This window comes from Mixophyes fleayi, chromosome 10, assembly GCF_038048845.1.
Source record: "Mixophyes fleayi isolate aMixFle1 chromosome 10, aMixFle1.hap1, whole genome shotgun sequence".
NCBI classification, from domain to species: domain Eukaryota; kingdom Metazoa; phylum Chordata; class Amphibia; order Anura; family Limnodynastidae; genus Mixophyes; species Mixophyes fleayi.
This window is the reverse complement of record NC_134411.1, coordinates 16,972,400-16,989,851: the sequence shown is the minus strand read 5'-3', so window position 1 is coordinate 16,989,851 and position 17,452 is coordinate 16,972,400. Positions and strand designations below refer to the sequence as shown.

The following is a 17,452-nucleotide window of genomic DNA, read 5'->3' as shown; positions in this document are numbered from 1 at the left end:
GACAACTGCAATCATATGTACAATGTCATTAGCCACATGGGATTAGACCCTGTGGGATACAACTGTTCTGCCGATATGTGTCCAAAATAGATGTATATTGCTCGACTTGTGTATGCTAGCCACATACTAGTGATTTTTCAGCTGACATAATAATAAAATAATCAACTTCCCCCTCTATCAAGCACTGCACTGGCTCCCAATCCGATATATAGAATCATCTTCAAACTCCTCACCCTCACCTACAAAGCTCTCTCCAACTCCACTGCTCCTTATGTCTCCAACCTCATCTCCATTCATACACCCTCTCACCCTCTTCAGTCAGCTAACCACCACCGCCTCACCTCCCTTCTGGTTACCACCTCTCAATCCCGTATTCAGGATTTCTCCTGCCCCCCTCTCTAAAACAATCTCCCTCATTCTATCAGGCTATCTTCTAGCTTGCAAAACTTCAAACATTTCCTTAAAACCCACCTTTTCAGGAAAGCCTACCCTTCCTCTGGCTGACCTCTCCCCTGCCCTTCAACAACCTGCCTCTTCATGATCCATCCTCACCAATTATAGTACACCTCACCCTCATTCTCATTCTGCCTCTATTCCCCTTACTACCCATCCTTGTTCATCTCTCCCTTCAGATTTCTAGTCCCCTCATCCTGGGCTCCCCACTTTGTGTCTCGTTAGTCTGCCCCTTCCCTATAGATTGTAAGCTCAGCGAGCAGGTACTTCTTATCTTCATGTCCTTCTTCTGCTATCTTTACCTTCGGCACCCCTACCTCATTTTTGTTCTGGACCCTATGTGGCGTCATATAAATAAAAGATAATAATAATAATAATAATAATAATAATAATAATAATAATAATAATCATCATGCAATGATTGTTGAACTAAAAGCAGAATGTGTGGGGATAACACTCCTTGGGTAACCCTAGGGGTGGGATGTAGCCTCTGACCATCTCTGAAGGGGTGTCTGGATTGTATTTTATTTGATTCTTTTTTTTTTCATTACTAAAATTAGTGTTGAATTTTTGGACCAGTCAATGATCAAGAACTCTGAAATCCAAAGGTTAAAAAAAGGCTGTGAAAATAACGCACATTGTGGTAAATTGAATTCCTGCTTGCCTGGAGATGTACATTCTAATCAGCAAAACAACTGAAAATGTCATATGTGTGCTTTAATTGCAGTGGGGGTCGCCAACAACAATGTGCTTTTCAATCTGCAAATTATCTCAGAGATGAAGGGACGTTGATGGATTGTCGTTGTACAGTGACGCAAGCAGACGACCTGCGTTACATTTTGCAGCTGCTGCATATAATCTGCTGCAGCAAGTTTCTGAGCGCAGCGTGGCAGTAAGATCGCGCAGGAAGGTGTCAGTGGACGGAATGCCTCTAACTGAGTGTTTTCCCGAGGATGTTCCCTTATTCTGTGCTTCCCTATACTAGTGATTTAAGGGGTGGGACTTCTGCAGTCAGTAGGAGGGCTTGAATGAATGCAGTGTGAAGCATCATCACAATCTCCCAAAATACCAACCATCGCTGTGGATGTGCTCAATCAATTTGCACAATCTTCAGGATGCACATCTGAGAGCAGAGCCCAGGCTGGAACTGACCAAGACATCTGTAGTGTCTCCCCTGTCTGCTTCAGTATGGGTGATTACTGGAGAGCAGGTTGTCATACGGGGAGAAATTACATGTAAGGAGCTAAGAGCATCTCTGCACTTTAATTATTCCTGCAGCAAACTCTCGGCCAGGTAACCGTTTGATGTCCACAGTTTATTTGTTTTGCTTTTGCAATTCTATTAGCCTTTCTATAAACTTATTCTAGTGTTAGAAACACAATCAATAGACATAATATTATGTGTAAGCACACAGTTAAACTTAAAAACAATGTATTGCATATCATTTGTTGTCGTTATGAGTATATTGTGGAATATGATTATATTTGTGTACACACAATGTATATGTTGTGTGTTCATGTGTGTGTTTCATAGACATCAATATGTATATTATGTGTGTCAATATGGACACTTTACTGATAAGAGCATGGTCCCAAAGTGGAACAGCTAATGTAGTATAAGAGAAAATATGGAAGTGTGCCATTGTTGTACAGATATATATATATATATATATATATATATATATATATATATATATATATATATATATATATATATATTAGTGTGTGTGTATGTAGGAATAGTAGCAGCGCAATAATTTAAAAAGAGAAGTTTGGCTATTTATCCATCAATAGAGAAGAGCATGGTAATGTTTACTCCAAATATTAAAATGTTTATGTGGATCGCCTCTCTATTATTAGGGCTATACTTCTTTCCATAGTGCCTAGTATAGATTTAATTGGCTCCATGGGGTAGTATACTGCAGTATGATCCTGCTCCCCTAGACAATTTGGGGGGTAATTTTCAGCTTAGTGGATCAGCGTTCACATCCAACAGCCAATTAAGTTTAAGAAAGAATAACCAAAATAGATTGTCACCAGCATTATGTGACTATTCTTATCTGCAGAAAGGAAAAGAACTCACGTTGCAGTATGTAATTTTCATTTTATTGGAAAAATTGTCACAGTCTGCATTAAAACAATGAGATAGGGGAAAGCTGCCTGTTACATAAGCATGTACACTGTGCTGCAGTTTCTAAGTCCAAACTTGGCTCAGTGAGGTCACCTCTTCTAATAGAATTCATGTACAGTGCACGAAGTTACAGAGATATCTTCATACTTCTGTTCCTGTTACTCTTTTTTTTTTTAATCATTCAAATCATTATATTTATTAAGATAGATTAGATAGTGTTGTATTAAAATCTCTTACATGTGCAGATGTTGCTCTTCGTCCTATAGGCTATGTCTTTCTAGTGTTTCTCTATTGTCCGACATATGCCATTGTTAATGTATAGTTTCATATTTATACAAGCAATCCGGGTGCTTGTTTGCATACACAAGATAAGGCTGAGAGCAGCTATCCACTTTATATTATACAGTTAGTAGGAATGTAGGTCATCCTCTTCTGAGGCAGAACAGAAGATACATGCCATATATCCTGCAGAGATCTGATCGCAATGACCACTTAGGTGCATATGGAAAATCTACATAAGCATTTAACCCTTGCACTGTCAATGAAGACACTGCTAAGTGTCCGGTTGCTGTCTTGGAGTGAAACAGTTAAAATGTGTTACGTAAATCTGTGAACTGTAGAAATAAAAATGGGGGTTAACGCAGATTATGAACAATATATATTGATTTTAGACTGCTAGCCTATAAGCTCTGGAAAGCATGGCCCTCTGTACTATTTGCAAGGGGTCTGTGTTTAAAGCACTGCAGAGCATACTGGCACTATATAAATAAATGTTAGCTTCTGTTAGCAACGTGTGTGCTTTGGCTTTCTACGCATGCATTGGCAATTGTTAGACATTTTCAAATAGTGATATTGTGCTGCAAGTTGGTGAGACCTGTTTATTTAGGACATATGGGCAGGCAAAATAGTAAAGTGAATGAACTGTTTGTTACCTTTGGAAACATCAATACAAAATTATTTGCATGAAGATTAAAAGGGAAGTCCACACTGATAATAAGATTTCCAATTTATTGTTATTAATATTTCTGTTGGCTTCTGGTAAAAAAAAGTAAACAACAAGTTGTTTCTAAACAATGTATTTTGTCAGCTGCAGTATTAACTCTGCCGTTCCCCTGCCTTCAACCGTTCTCTACAATAAAACTTTGCAGGAAGCCAAGACTCTCTGCGCTACTTTTTTTGTACATTGTTGCAACAATGTTATAGTTCTCTGTAAACAGCCACAGCGTAGTGCTACTGAGAAGCTGATCATTTTAGGCCCCCTACCCACCGACATCAAAATACGTCTTTTAATCTCAAGTGAATGCTCTGGGGTCAGTGGAGAGTCCCACATTGACCTTCCCACCTGACCGCTACTGCCAGAAGACATTACCACTGCATGACAATCAGCCTCATCCTTGTCTTCAACCATAAGAAAGCAGAAAATGGATACAAATGTTTGCGGGTCACCTTATTATCCAATTGGGAGGTATGAAATGAAACAAAACTTCAGAGTGGACATTTCCTTCTAATAACTATCAGGAGATGTGTTTTTAAGAATCAAAACTTGTTTGGGATAAACGCGAATATATAATCATGGTGGCTCAGTGGTTAGCACTTCTGCCTTACATCATTGGGGTCATGAGTTCAATTCCCGACCATGGCCTTATCTGTAAGGAGTTTGTATGCTCTCCCCGTGTTTGTGTGGGTTTCCTCCGGGTGCTCCGGTTTCCTCTCACACTCCAAAAAAACATACTGGCAGGTTAATTAGCTGATAACAAATTGACCCTAGTCTGTGTCTGTCTGTCTGTCTGTGTGTATGTTAGGGAATTTAGACTGTAAGCCCCAATGGGGCAGGGACTGATGTGAATGAGTTCTCTGTACAGCGCTGCAGAATTAGTGACGCTATATAAATAAACTGTGATAATGATGATGAATGCTAAACCAAGTGGGAGGGCTAGACTGGTCAGTTGGTCATTATTCGCTCTCAGCTTTATATGATTTTATGACTCTCAGCATCGAATAAACAGATGGAACCAATCAGTCTTTAAATATTTTATTTATTGTCTTAGAGGGTGTATAAAACAATCAGAAAATTGATCTTTGTTATCGATTTAATGGAAAGTTGCGAAATATATAAGCCAATTGTTTTGAATTTCTCTACAAGACTAAATGCTTGTCTTACACAAGTGGCTTGCCAAATTAGCTTGGGCACTTAGCCAAATTCCATATTTCAATTAATATAGTGCAGCAAGGAATAAGTTGCAGTTAAATTAATTGGGTTCTCTATTCTCTAAAGCATTATTGTAGAGACTATAGTAACTGACACCTCCTCACACTCCATTAGTATTGCTGTGGATATCATATTTCCATGGTTATGCCACATGGATATTACAAGACTAGTTTGTCAGTGAAATAGTTAATTTCTGGAATATAATATGAATATGGCATTAATTCATTTAGACTGCTACATACATTCTACTACTGTGCCCCTATTGCAAGTTGCTTAATTCTACATTATTTATTATCCTTTAAAATCAATATCCTACTTCATAAATATTATTTTGCTAGCTAATACTTTTTTAAAAGTAATCTAATATTGTGTATTGCTCACCCACTGGATTTCTCATAAGTTCATTCTGGAACCTCTCAGAACATTATCTCCAAGATACAGGAAATCGTAACTGGATAATTCCCATTTATTTTCTCTCCTCCGCAACATGTATAGTGATTTAATTAGGCCAATGCCAAGATACAATGGAATTACATTAAATCAGTAGCTGCATCTTACAGTAAATTCAGAATCCTGGTCACCTAATTGCCCCAAGATGCTTAGTATAGTGTGAGAATAGAGCCCACAAGCCTGATTGGTTAAGGCAGGTGTCCGACAATTTTGAGTGTATCTTGCGCAAAATCACTCTGTGCATGCCTAGAACCAGACCATACGCCAGTAAACACAGCCCTGTCTGCTCCCTGATCATATACAAAGAACACTTACTACAACCTATGTTTTCTGGGAGGGGATTTACAGTAAGGATGTGCTAAACTCAAGCACACGCAGTCATCTCTGATTCGAGCCTTGGGCATCACATACTTGTTTTTCTGCCGTATCTCTTGCTCCAGCTACAGGGTTAGTGTAAGGGCTAGATTTACGAAACTGCGGGTTTGAAAAAGTGGAGATGTTGCCTATAGCAACCAATCAAATTCTAGCTGTCATCTTGTAGAATGTACTGAATAAATGACAGCTAGAATCTGATTGGTTGCTATAGGCAACACCTCCACTTTTTCAAACCCGCAGTTTAGTAAATCTAGCCCTAAGTCCTGATCACTAGTGATCTCCTGTGCATACTCCAATGTGTTTGCAATCAGGGGCAACTGTAAAAATGTATTTTATGTTCAGTAGACATTAAGAACATCCTAATAAATGCATTTTATGGAAAAAAATAAAGTTAAAACTTTTTTTACTGTTCTATCATTAATGTCTATATTATTAACTGGTGACATTAATGCAATATTTTTTTTATGTGCCTTCTTTTGCAAATTTATAATCCACATAGGTATTGGATGTATCCTGCAGTGTCTTATGTAGTAGAGCAGATCAGACCCACACCCATATTCAGCAGGGCACGTATCTAGAGATCACTTCCTTGTTGAATTCAGGAGTACGCAGAACTTTCAAGCAAGCGCACGTTGCGCTCAGTATGCCTGCCTTGATGATTCAGCCACTACAACTTTAATGTTAATCCAAATGTTCCCACCAATATGTTCCAGGCTATTTGAGAAATCTGAACTTGGCGGTAATGTGATTATTTTATGAGTAAGAAAGTTTCCTTACCTTATGTTACTGTGACTCCATTATGCATACTGGCACCATGTAGTCTTGTGTTTCAAGTATTGTGTGTGTGCGTTGTCTGTATGTACTCTATGTATATAAAGGGGTTATAAGAATACTCAGAGGGGATTTGCCCACTACCAGTCTACTGCCATGGCTGAACTGCCTATATGTACTAATGTCATATACGGTAGCAGGCCAGAGACTGTTAAAATTATGTTCAACTGCTAACAGGGTTTACCCCCAAACTCATTCTACCTGCCTGCCAATATAGAAATAAGGAGGGCTGTACCTCCAGGATCCCACCGTTAATAGAAGGTGATATGGGAGAGCTGAATGCATTCAGTCATTCAGTGCTATTAAAGAGGGCTGTATGGATTCAAGCATCCCGCGTTCTGACTTCCTGGTTATACCTGACACCAGGCAATGGGGGTCATTGAGGGGGCACCCAGGGGGTCACCCGGGTGGGGGGGCACGCACCCAGGACACCCACCCATTTACCAAAAGAAGGTGTAAGGTCAACATTATTGGCGGTGTTGTCTAAAAAATGGACAACGCCGTTAAAGTTCTTGGGAAATCTGGTGAGGACTGAGAAAACTTAGAGGGTTGATTTGATTTGTAGACTGCTAGTTGGACTCCATCAGTAAATGATGAGTTAACTATTTATTTTGTTTCTTTTTCGTGTTAATGCTTTTCCAGATATTTTCATTTCTCTCACTATAAGATGTTCCTTAACCATTTTTGTTTCTGGCTAGATGAACTATAGATGTTAAGCTGATTTACATGACTTAAGTTGTGCTATTTATTGACCATAAACTTGATTTAATTAATTGCTACTTTTTAATGGTCATGATGCTTATCTTTTGCATAAATTGTTCCAAATACACATACGTCAAGACAGTTTTAGAATGTTGTTGTTTCTGCAGCAACGTAATGATTCTCCTGCATTCATTAATCTGTTATTATGTGCATTGACTTTAGTGCACAATCTCCATATTTTACATAGGAGAGTGGTTCAATAAATACCCTGAGATAATGTCATCTTGAGCTGGTCCATGGTTGACTTACGAGATTCTGCAGAAATGGTATTGATGTCTACAGCAGTCCTGTTTTGTCAGCTAATCTCTCCAGACATCTTATGGATAACTCTATTCCTCAAAATGTCATTTTGAAATACCCCAGAGTATTCTAGACGGGAGCGAGGGGGATGCTCTGGGATATCCCTTGTTTGGCATACTGTGCATTATAGCACTTTTACAAAATTGTTTTCTTTGAATCCGATGTTTAGGCTGAATTGCAATAGCCAATTATATTAAAAGCTAAATAGTCTTCCTCTGTGTAACATATTAAGGCAGGCACTGTCACTGGAGAGTAAATGATTCTTTAAACCTGCTATAACATGTCACAACAATCCATTGGATAGGTTGGTCTTCATGTTAATATGCTTTTTTATTAAATAATTTGTTTCTTTGTGTTGCTGGAGTGTGTTAAAGGGACAGTTAAATAAAATACTACTTATTCTATCAGGGGCGCACGGAGGATTTTTCAGGGGGGTTTCCTCCACCCCGAAAAAAAAAAATCCTAGAGACCTGCCGCGCCAGCTCCGTTTCGGCTGCACTGTAGTATACAGCAGCCGCTGCACTGTCAAAGAAGCGTTTATACAGCACCGCCGCCGACGCTTCTTAGACAGCACCGCGGCTGCTGTATACTACAGTGCCGATATGTAGGGCACTTTTTAGCGGAGGGGGGTTTCTGGAAACCCAGAAACCCCCCCCTGCGTGCGCCACTGTCTATGAATGCGCTATAGAGCCTATCTTGCTGAATAAAACCAAAAATACTTCCAGGTCTACTGGATTCTTTGTTTGAGGTTTTTATTTAGTAAAGTTAGTGAGTAGTGAATAATCTTCATTTGTACACTATCACCAAAATGATCTATAGTGCATTGTGGTCTATCTTGGTGAGATACAATTTTGCACAACATTTGTACAGCTTTCTTATTGTGATCATTGTGGTGCTGTAGTTGACAACTCTGTAACTTTCACACACATTGGGCCTGAGTCATTAAGGAGAGCAAAGCATAAATAAGGAGTAACTTAGCACCTGGGCAAAACCATGTTGCATTGGAGGGGGATGTAAATTTAAAATGTGGGGACAGATTTATAGTTCGGGTAGGGCATGTCCTATATCAACCTTAAATTTCATTGTAAAAATAAAGCTATCAAGTATTTGTATGCTAGATGAAAAAGCAGCCAGTATTTAACTTGTGTGCAGAATAATAAACTAATATGCACCCCTTGCATTGTAACATGGTTTGTCCCGTAGAACAATTACTCCTTTTTTTTGCCTTACTTTCCTTAATGACTCAGGCCCCTTGTCTTTGACCTGTCTCTTTCAATTAGATAGCTCTGTTATTGCTAACTGAGCAGTAAAACAAAGCAGATTTTTCCGGCCAGGCAGTTAGACTTATGTCCAACACTAAATCGGGCCTGCAGCATTTCAAAATGGATAAAATATATATTCAAAGGGTGTCTCCATGCAATGTTTTATTATAGTAATAAAACGTATGGGTGAGTGGGACGTTAAAACAGGTTTACTCTTCTTCGTCAGCGGCATTCCGCTGGGCTCCCTCAGTCATAGCGGCAACATGCAGCACAGTCATTTATATCCTGTAATTCAATCTGATTTCTGTTTTAATGACACATATTATATAAGAACATTTGATGAATATAATATCTAGTAACCGAGCATACAAATAATCAGACTGTAGACATCAAATAAAGGTCAACAAAGTTACAGCATAGGGAGTAAAGATCATTCCATATAGATTGATAACTGCAAACTCACATAAGGGGTACTACATGTATTGCTGTTCCTTGGTTGTTACCTCCTAAGCAGATTACCAGGTAAATAACAAACACCTAATCAGTTGAACCTAATACTACAAAAAGCCAACAGAGCACAAAAATATCACATTTTTCTAGTTTTGTTTACTGTGCCTGACTGAAGGTTTTTCCACTGGCTGAGCTTTTTCTGTTTTTGCAGCAAAATATTAACCTGCATGGGCAGCACGGTGGCCTAGTAGTTAGCACTTCTGCCTTACAGCACTGGGGTCATGAGTTCAATTCCCGACCATGGCCTTATCTGTGTGGAGTTTGTATGTTCATCCCGTGTTTGCATGGGTTTCCTCTGGGTGCTCCGGTTTCCTCCCATACTCCAAAAACATACTGGTAGGTTAATTGGCTGCTAACAAATTGATCCTAGTCTTTGTGTCTGTCTGTGTGTGTGTTAGGGAATTTAGACTGTAAGCTCCAATGGGGCAGGGACCGATGTGAGGGAGTTCTCTGTACAGCGCTGCAAAATTAGTGGCGCTATATAAATGATGATGATGATGATGATGAACATTGAAATATGGACTAACCATATCCATAGAGGGAGATTTAATTCTATGCGGAGTGGCGTAGGAGCCTTGCGCAATGAGGCTCCTCAACAATGTTCAGCCCCAAAATTTTGCTTAGGAAAAATCAATAAAGATTCCTATACCTTATTAATTAGCAGTGCTCGCAGGCAGAGGCGGAACTAGCAAGCTGTGTGCATCTGCCATGCAGAGGGCCCCATTTTCTCCATAGGCCCTGGTGCCTGATACCTGCCGCACCAATGGTAGTTCCGTCACTGTGCACAGGAGCACATTGGCCGAGGCTTCTGCTTCCTGATTGATTGAATCTCCCCCATAGACTTTGCTAAATACTTTTGAGACTTCTTTTAAAGCACCTGTTACCCACCACTTTTTTTAAGAAAAAAACCCAGGGGGTAAATGTATTAAGCTCCGGGTTCTTCAACACCCGCGAGTTCGGCGTCTTCGGCGTTTAAATTTAAAACGGCGCTGCCTTGTAAAGGGAAACTTCCCTTTACAAGGCAGTGCCGTTTTACATTTAAACGCCGAAGACGCCAATCTCGCGGGTGTTGAAGAACCCGGAGCTTAATACATTTACCCCCAGGTGTTTTTAACCTTGTTTGGCAAAGCTGTATCCGTGGATCAATTTAGTGACCTCTTTTTCAGTTTTTATTAATAATGTAAGTAATTTAACTTTACTGTTGTCTGCAAATTAGGAAAATTATTCTCTACAAATCAATGACTACATGGTGCAGCATGATCAGTAATTAGTAAATAAGTTAGTATTACATTAGGCTTTTGCAAAGGCAGTGGAGTAGCTGATGATCTTGTAGGAGTTATTTCATTCTGCCCCAGTTACTGAAAGTGTAAAATAAGCAGGAACGATGTTGTACAGACCATTGTCTCTAGGGTAAATTGTTTTATCGGTAAGAAGGCTGTATCCGCTCTTCTGCGAATAGGTTATGACAACTGAAGACTTGTAGGTTAGCACATTTTTGTATAGTCCTTGTGTTCAAGATTCCTATACTTGCTTTTAAGTGTTTGTTTTATGATGACTTTACAGTACAGAATGAAATCCAAGATCTAGGCATTCAAACAAGGCTGTTGGCCAGAGTTTCAATTGCATAAATCTGTACTTCTGAATCGGGTATTAAGCTGCACATCTATTCCTTTAGAGACTGCTCAGTTTTGCCAGTTTTTGCTGCTTCAGCTGCTGGATAATAAGATTTTCTTCTCCGGCTGTAAGAAAAAAATGTCATTTTTTACTGCTGTGCAATAAATGTCTTTTTTTAATGGAATTGAAATAAGGGGCAAATGTACACTGGCTGCATTCATTTCACAGTTTACAAATCAAACATGTGCTTCCACCACAGTGACAAACATTGAATCAGGTACATGACCAGACCATTACAAGAACCCAATTAGCTAGTGCATTAATTGTAGGCACCAAAGTTTTAAGGAAGATAAAGTGAAACCCTAAGAACATTGCCAGGTGTTCTGTACCACTTTAATTAATTATGGGTAGCAAGAATGACAGAAATGTGGAACAGTGGATGGTGGCATATGATCAGTCCTCACAAAGTGTTGGTTCAGGTTGTATAACTCTTCAGAGAGCATAAGCTTTCCAGTATGGACAATGGGATAATCACCATGGCTTCAGAGCATTTGTGCCTTGCCGCCTACAATGGTGATGTGGTTGACCGCATCACCACCCCTCTGTACCCTGATGAAGCCCACGTCTCTGCTCTAGCTTGCCCTTCCGCCTGCTAGTGACCCCCACTTGCAGTTACCAGGAGCTGTGAATTTAACTGCTGGATGTGCTGTTACAATTGCAAAACATGTTCGTATTTGTCACATTCCAAATAATTGTTTACATTTTTAAGTCATTTTTAAACATTATCAAGGGTAATTCTCAAATCTAAAAGTGACATATTGTTGTCCAAACTGTGCCTTGTTTACATATGTCTTCCCATGTGCTTCTCTATCCTCTGCTTCTCCGATGTTTCCAATCTTCCTGTGCCGTACTCACACCACAAGATCTCAGCTGTCATGGAGATGGACAGACTTCATATTGTCTCTCTCTTCTCTTAGGTGCATTGTGCAATGACATCAACACTCCCATGAGAAGAGAAAGCATGAAATCCCCCTATCTCCTAAGGTCCAGGAGAGGTTCAGTGCAGTGAGCTGGGACCATAATCTTTGAGATTGCAGACTAAGGGCTAGATTTACTAAACGGCGGGTTTAAAAAAGTGGAGATGTTGCCTATAGCAACCAATCAGATTCTAGCTGTCATTTATTTAGTGCATTCTACAAAATGACAGCTAGAATCTGATTGGTTGCCATAGGCAACATCTCCACTTTTTCAAACCCGCAGGTTAGTAAATATACCCCAAAGTGTTGAAACACCACTCTGTTTTGTTCCAACATAAATTTACATGTTTTGCCACAATGTAATAGTTCTTTCACCACATGTGGCTATTGTCAAATGTGTTAGACACAGCCGAACAAGATATTATAACCGTCCATGGTCGAAATGGGGGTGTATTCGGTGGTATGCCATACCCCCACTTCTACTGCCTCCATTGTAAAACTATCAAGTTCTATTCACTTACATTCCCTTTACATTTCTCATACCGCCTCTTCTAAATGTCTAGTTTGACCACTGATTACGTGCTAATAGCATCTATTTAGGGGCTTTCATGCCAATTGCTCTGCTGGGCACAGTTCCGCCTCTCCACATCTGCCTTCTACTATTGTACATCAGCTCTCTTGTTGCTCCTGACCAATGGCATAGATATAAATAGCTAATGATGATGATGATGATGATGATGATGGAGCCTGGGGGTGGTTGTGGTGGAGAAACATGATGCTGCCTAATTGACATAGTTGGTCCCCAGGGTGAAGGGTATGGTGGCATTTTATTCTCATTATACTGTATTTCCTTTCCTATATATTTAGTTCAGAGCTGTAACTACACATCAGTGCTGTGGGTGAGAGAGAGCACTGGCATCCCCCATCTTGCTGGGAGAAGATGTGGCCTCCAAGGCGCTGCACACCAAAGGCAGAGAGGTGACGATCTTACTGTTTGGGTGTGTCTAGCCCCTTTATAAGCTCTTGGCCAGTCATGTGCAGCTCACTCCTACCTGTTGCTTTGACTACCCAGTGCTGCTGCTGGTGTCTTAGGCTTAGTTGCTGTTAGGCCCGATACCAGAATGTTGGAGCCCTGTTTATAAAAGACATAGGAACTATTGGAAAGCTGAGCAATGAGTGAACACTCTAGACCTCCCTCATCCAAATGATCGTGATATTAAATCAGTAGTGATGGTTTTTAATAATTATGGCTCCACCCCTCCCCCAACCAGCCTGACATTAAATGAATAGCTTTTTGATTTAATAAATAGGCCCCCTTTTCCCCAACTATCCCCAATATGAAAGTAATAGCATCCAAATTTAATAAATATGCCTACCGCCGCTGGACATTAATTTAACAGCACCCACATTTAATAATTAGGCTCCACCCAACCAGCCTGATATTAAACTAAGGGCATTTCCATTTAATAAGTAGTCCTATGCCACACACTACAGATCCCCCCCCCCCCCTCCACACACACACACACACACATACACACACACACACACACATACACACACACACACACACACACACACACACACACACCAAATTAAATTTATAGCATTCCCATTTAATAAATAAACCTATTCCCTCCACATGAGCCCTAACATTAAATTAATTGCAATTCCATTTAAATAAATAGATAGATAATAAATAGAGAGGAAGTGCCTTAAAAAGTGCCTAAGGGTTCATGTGAGCTAATCAGTGTAAACGCAGTGAAATGTGCAAGTAGAAAAAAAAAGAAAGGGAGGGATTTGTTATTACCTTTGTAAGTGATGCATTGAGAGGCTGTTTTTCTATGCTTGGTTGAGGCTGGGCAAATAGCCTGTAAATGGTAGTGGCAAAAACAATTAGTGCTAATAGAAGAAACCGTGTGGTGTAATGGTGCTGAAAAGGCAGATAGTTTGGTTGTTAATAAGTAGACTGTGCATACTTGATTAATGAATTTGATGTATGTAAATACCAAAATATACTCAGCAGTGGTAGTGAATAAATGTAATCTTTTCAGGGAATCTATGCTTTGCTGTAGCACGCATCTGAAGTCTCCTTCTCCGCATAGCTAGTCCTGCAAGGTCAAAAGTATTTCCAAACATGTAGTCGTCTACTAAACAGTACTCCACTCTTTAAGTAAGACACATCACACAACACTTTTTCACCATACTGAAAAACTTAGTGCAGCCAGTCTGCTAGATTCAGTAAGTAAGTAGACACAAGCAGGGCCGGATTAAGGGAATGGAGGCCCCTGGGAGGAGGGGGCCTTCATTCCCACGTGAGGGGAATTTTAGTCCAGAGGTTAAGTACTGTGCCCACTTTTTCAACCCTCCACAGAAAAGTGTACAGATACTTATCTTTTTCCCAAACAGGGAAATGCTCTAAGAATGAGCTGCTGATACTAGCCTCTCTGTCTTCTGAAGGGCTGAAGACTTTAACAAACTCCAGCTGGTGCCTTCTGGATCTGCAGCCTTTCATTCTGGTTGGCATTCTGCAGCCTCTCTCTCCTTATACTGATATAAAACTTGCATTTTTGTTGCAATGTTCGTGGGCCCCAAATATTTTAAGCAGTTTGCAAATAAATGTCCATAGCAGTCTCCAGAGTTGCACTATTAGATGGTCTGAAAGCACCAGTCCAGTCCCTTGTGCCAACACCACTGCCAGATGGCTCTTTGAAGGAGGGCTGCACCCTCCATGGCATAAATCTAGGTTATGATCCCTTTGCAAGAGGGCTTCTATCCACTGATCCTTGCTTTTGCTAATAGTTGGTATTCCTCTGTACTAACATTGTGTAGCAAGTACATGCTTTATTTGATGCTTATATACAGATGCTGCCATCTTCACATACATTGCGCTAAATAAAAATATAGAGATAGAAAAGCAGAGAAGGGTAGAAAAAAATTCGCTTTGCACTGTATGTTATTAAAATATTTTAAGGTTTGAGTTTTGTCATGTGAAGTAGTCTGTGTTCCCTTTGACAAGAATTACAACTGCTTTCTCCACTTAAGTTCTTAAATAAACAATATCACACAAGTTGCCTAAAATGTGTCACACCACTCCCTTGGGTACAAAACAAGACAACCTGGTCTGTCTAAAACTGCATTCACACTGCCACCCTGGCAATATACCGGGTATATGAACACAGGAGATTGCAGGGTGACAGAGCCTCCCACCCCGGCAAATTCCCGGGCCGACCGGGTTCACAATGAACCCAGGACTACCCGGGTCTCCCTGGCAACATCACAAGAGGAGCTTTGATTGGCTCCTCTTCTGTTGTTTTTTTCTTTCTAATTTTTAACTTTTGTCGGTGGGACTCGAGTTAAAAAACCCAGGTCTCAACATTCAGACTGGCATCTACCCGGGAATTAGACCCGGGTATTTTGCAGGGTTTTTCCCTGCAAAATACCTGGGTCTAATTCCCAGGTCATTCGATCTGGGTAGATGCAGCAGACCCGTTCACACTCAGCTTCGACCTGGATCATCGGGGCTTGGCCCAACAATAACCCGGCTTTTTGAAGCAGTGTGAACGGGGTATCAGAATGGTTAACCTCCCCTAAACTTATATCTCACACTGATTATTAATTATTATTATCTACCCATTTCTGCCACTACTAAGATTTGATCCAACATGGATAATCTGAGGAAATCTTCAGTTACTCCCTGACTTATCTAAATATATAATCACAACTGAAATTAACCATAGGTGCTGTAAACCAAACAATCCCTAGTATTTCCAGTACTTATATAGAATTTATAAAAACAAGCCTGTCTGGTATGGGAATTCTTTAGGAACACATAAAGTTATTAAATGGAATTTAATACAATGAAAAAAGTCCCCATGTTTATTGTATAAAACTAGATAACAAAAGGATGTACCAAAATACAATTGCAAAAACTGACAACTTTTAACAATTTTCATTATATTTTAAACTTTCTTTGTCCAAATTGTTATATTTTGTATCTTCTTTGCCAAAACCCACTGTGAGGTCACTGAAAGAAGATTAATTAATGGAGGACCTTACTGTGAAACAATTAATACATCGATGAAAAACGGCTGTTGTCGATGTATTAATTGTTTTACAGGATGTTCGCCATTAATTAATTATGTACAATATAAAACTTTGTTTATTTGCAGCTAAACCTTTCACCCCTGATGAAGGGCTCTGCGTGAAACGCGTAGGATCGTTTTGCTGCATTTTACATTATCTTGTGTTGCTGCTTGGTCCAGACCTGTGAGAGCGCTTTACATGCTTAATCTTTATTTTACTTTGACTCCATTAGTTGCATTCTGGATTTGGGTCTTAGTGTGGGACCATTTCATGAGGATTACCAATAAGTCCTAATTTTTGTTTCTATTGTACGCAGTTTATATTAGATTTACACACATTCCCTATAATGTTGAATAATTACTGCACTATTATCGCTCTCTGGCTCTATTTGTTTTTCTATTTTTAGATTTGTCCCTTTGCTGGTTGAAAGGTTTGAGAACTGGAGTATTATTATTATTATTATTATCGTTTATTTGTAAGGCGCCACAAGGTTTCCGCAGCGCCGTACATGGTACAAACAGTAGACTATACAGGGTAAGACAGTACAGAACAATAAACACAAAGTACCAGTACTTCAGAAACTCCAGGCAGGCAGATACAGTAGAGACGGAGCGGAAGAACAGGTATGGAGACAGGAGGGAAGATGGGCCCTGCTCATACGAGCTTACATCCTAAGGGAGGGTAAACAGAATCAGGTACATAAGGGAGCCAGTGAAGCAACGGGGAGAGAGAAAGGGGGCAGGGGAGAACCAGAAGAGGTGAGAGGTTAAGTGGATGGTTGGTAGGCCTTAAGGAACAGGTGAGTTTTAAGAGCCCACTTGAGTAGCTTCCTTCTACAGAAAATGCACTTTGGAGCACTGATAACAGAACTGTTTGTTTTAATATATATATATATATATAACATTTTATTTTTTTTTCTACCTCTTGATTATGCCACATAATGATACCCAACATATGGTGGCCAGTGTAGAAAATAGTGCACATTCCATAGTGGTTTGTGCATAATACAATACACAAATATACATAGGTAATATAATGGATGGATACTGGCCATAAAGTCGAGATCATTACTATATATTATTCAATTTGGTCATCAGACGGGGGATCTACTGGTGAGACAAGGCTGAAATGGCATGAGAATCGGATTATAGCATAGAAACATGGCGGATAGTGACAATGTAGTCTGCCCATTTTCTCCCATGTTTGATCCTTGCTTTGTTTTCATATTTATATCTATCACAAGCATGTTTACATTTCTTTATTAGCCTCTACCACCTCTGTAGGAAGTATAGTCCTCCTACACACTGCCCTTTTGGTGAAGTAATTTTCCCTAAACATGCTATCCTCCACTCCTCTTGCTTTAATTCATCTCTTGTCTTCCTGTGAAGAATGTATCACCCCTGCATTTGTTGATATATTTGAAATCATACATTTTGTTACCCCATTTATGTCTACACTGTTGTATATCTTTGTGTTTGCAAAAAGGCAGATGTTAC

The 17,452-nt window shown here is 39.8% G+C and overlaps 1 protein-coding gene across 1 annotated transcript in view; it reads left to right on the top strand.

Moving 5' to 3' along the window:
* Positions 1–1,370: 1,370 nt before the first annotated feature.
* SYT12 (synaptotagmin 12) overlaps positions 1,371–17,452 on the top strand; it is a 74,362-nt gene continuing 58,280 nt past the window's right edge. The window contains exon 1 of the mRNA XM_075187995.1: positions 1,371–1,746. The gene's annotated coding sequence lies outside the window, so the exon portion shown is untranslated. The remainder of the gene's footprint in view (positions 1,747–17,452) is intronic.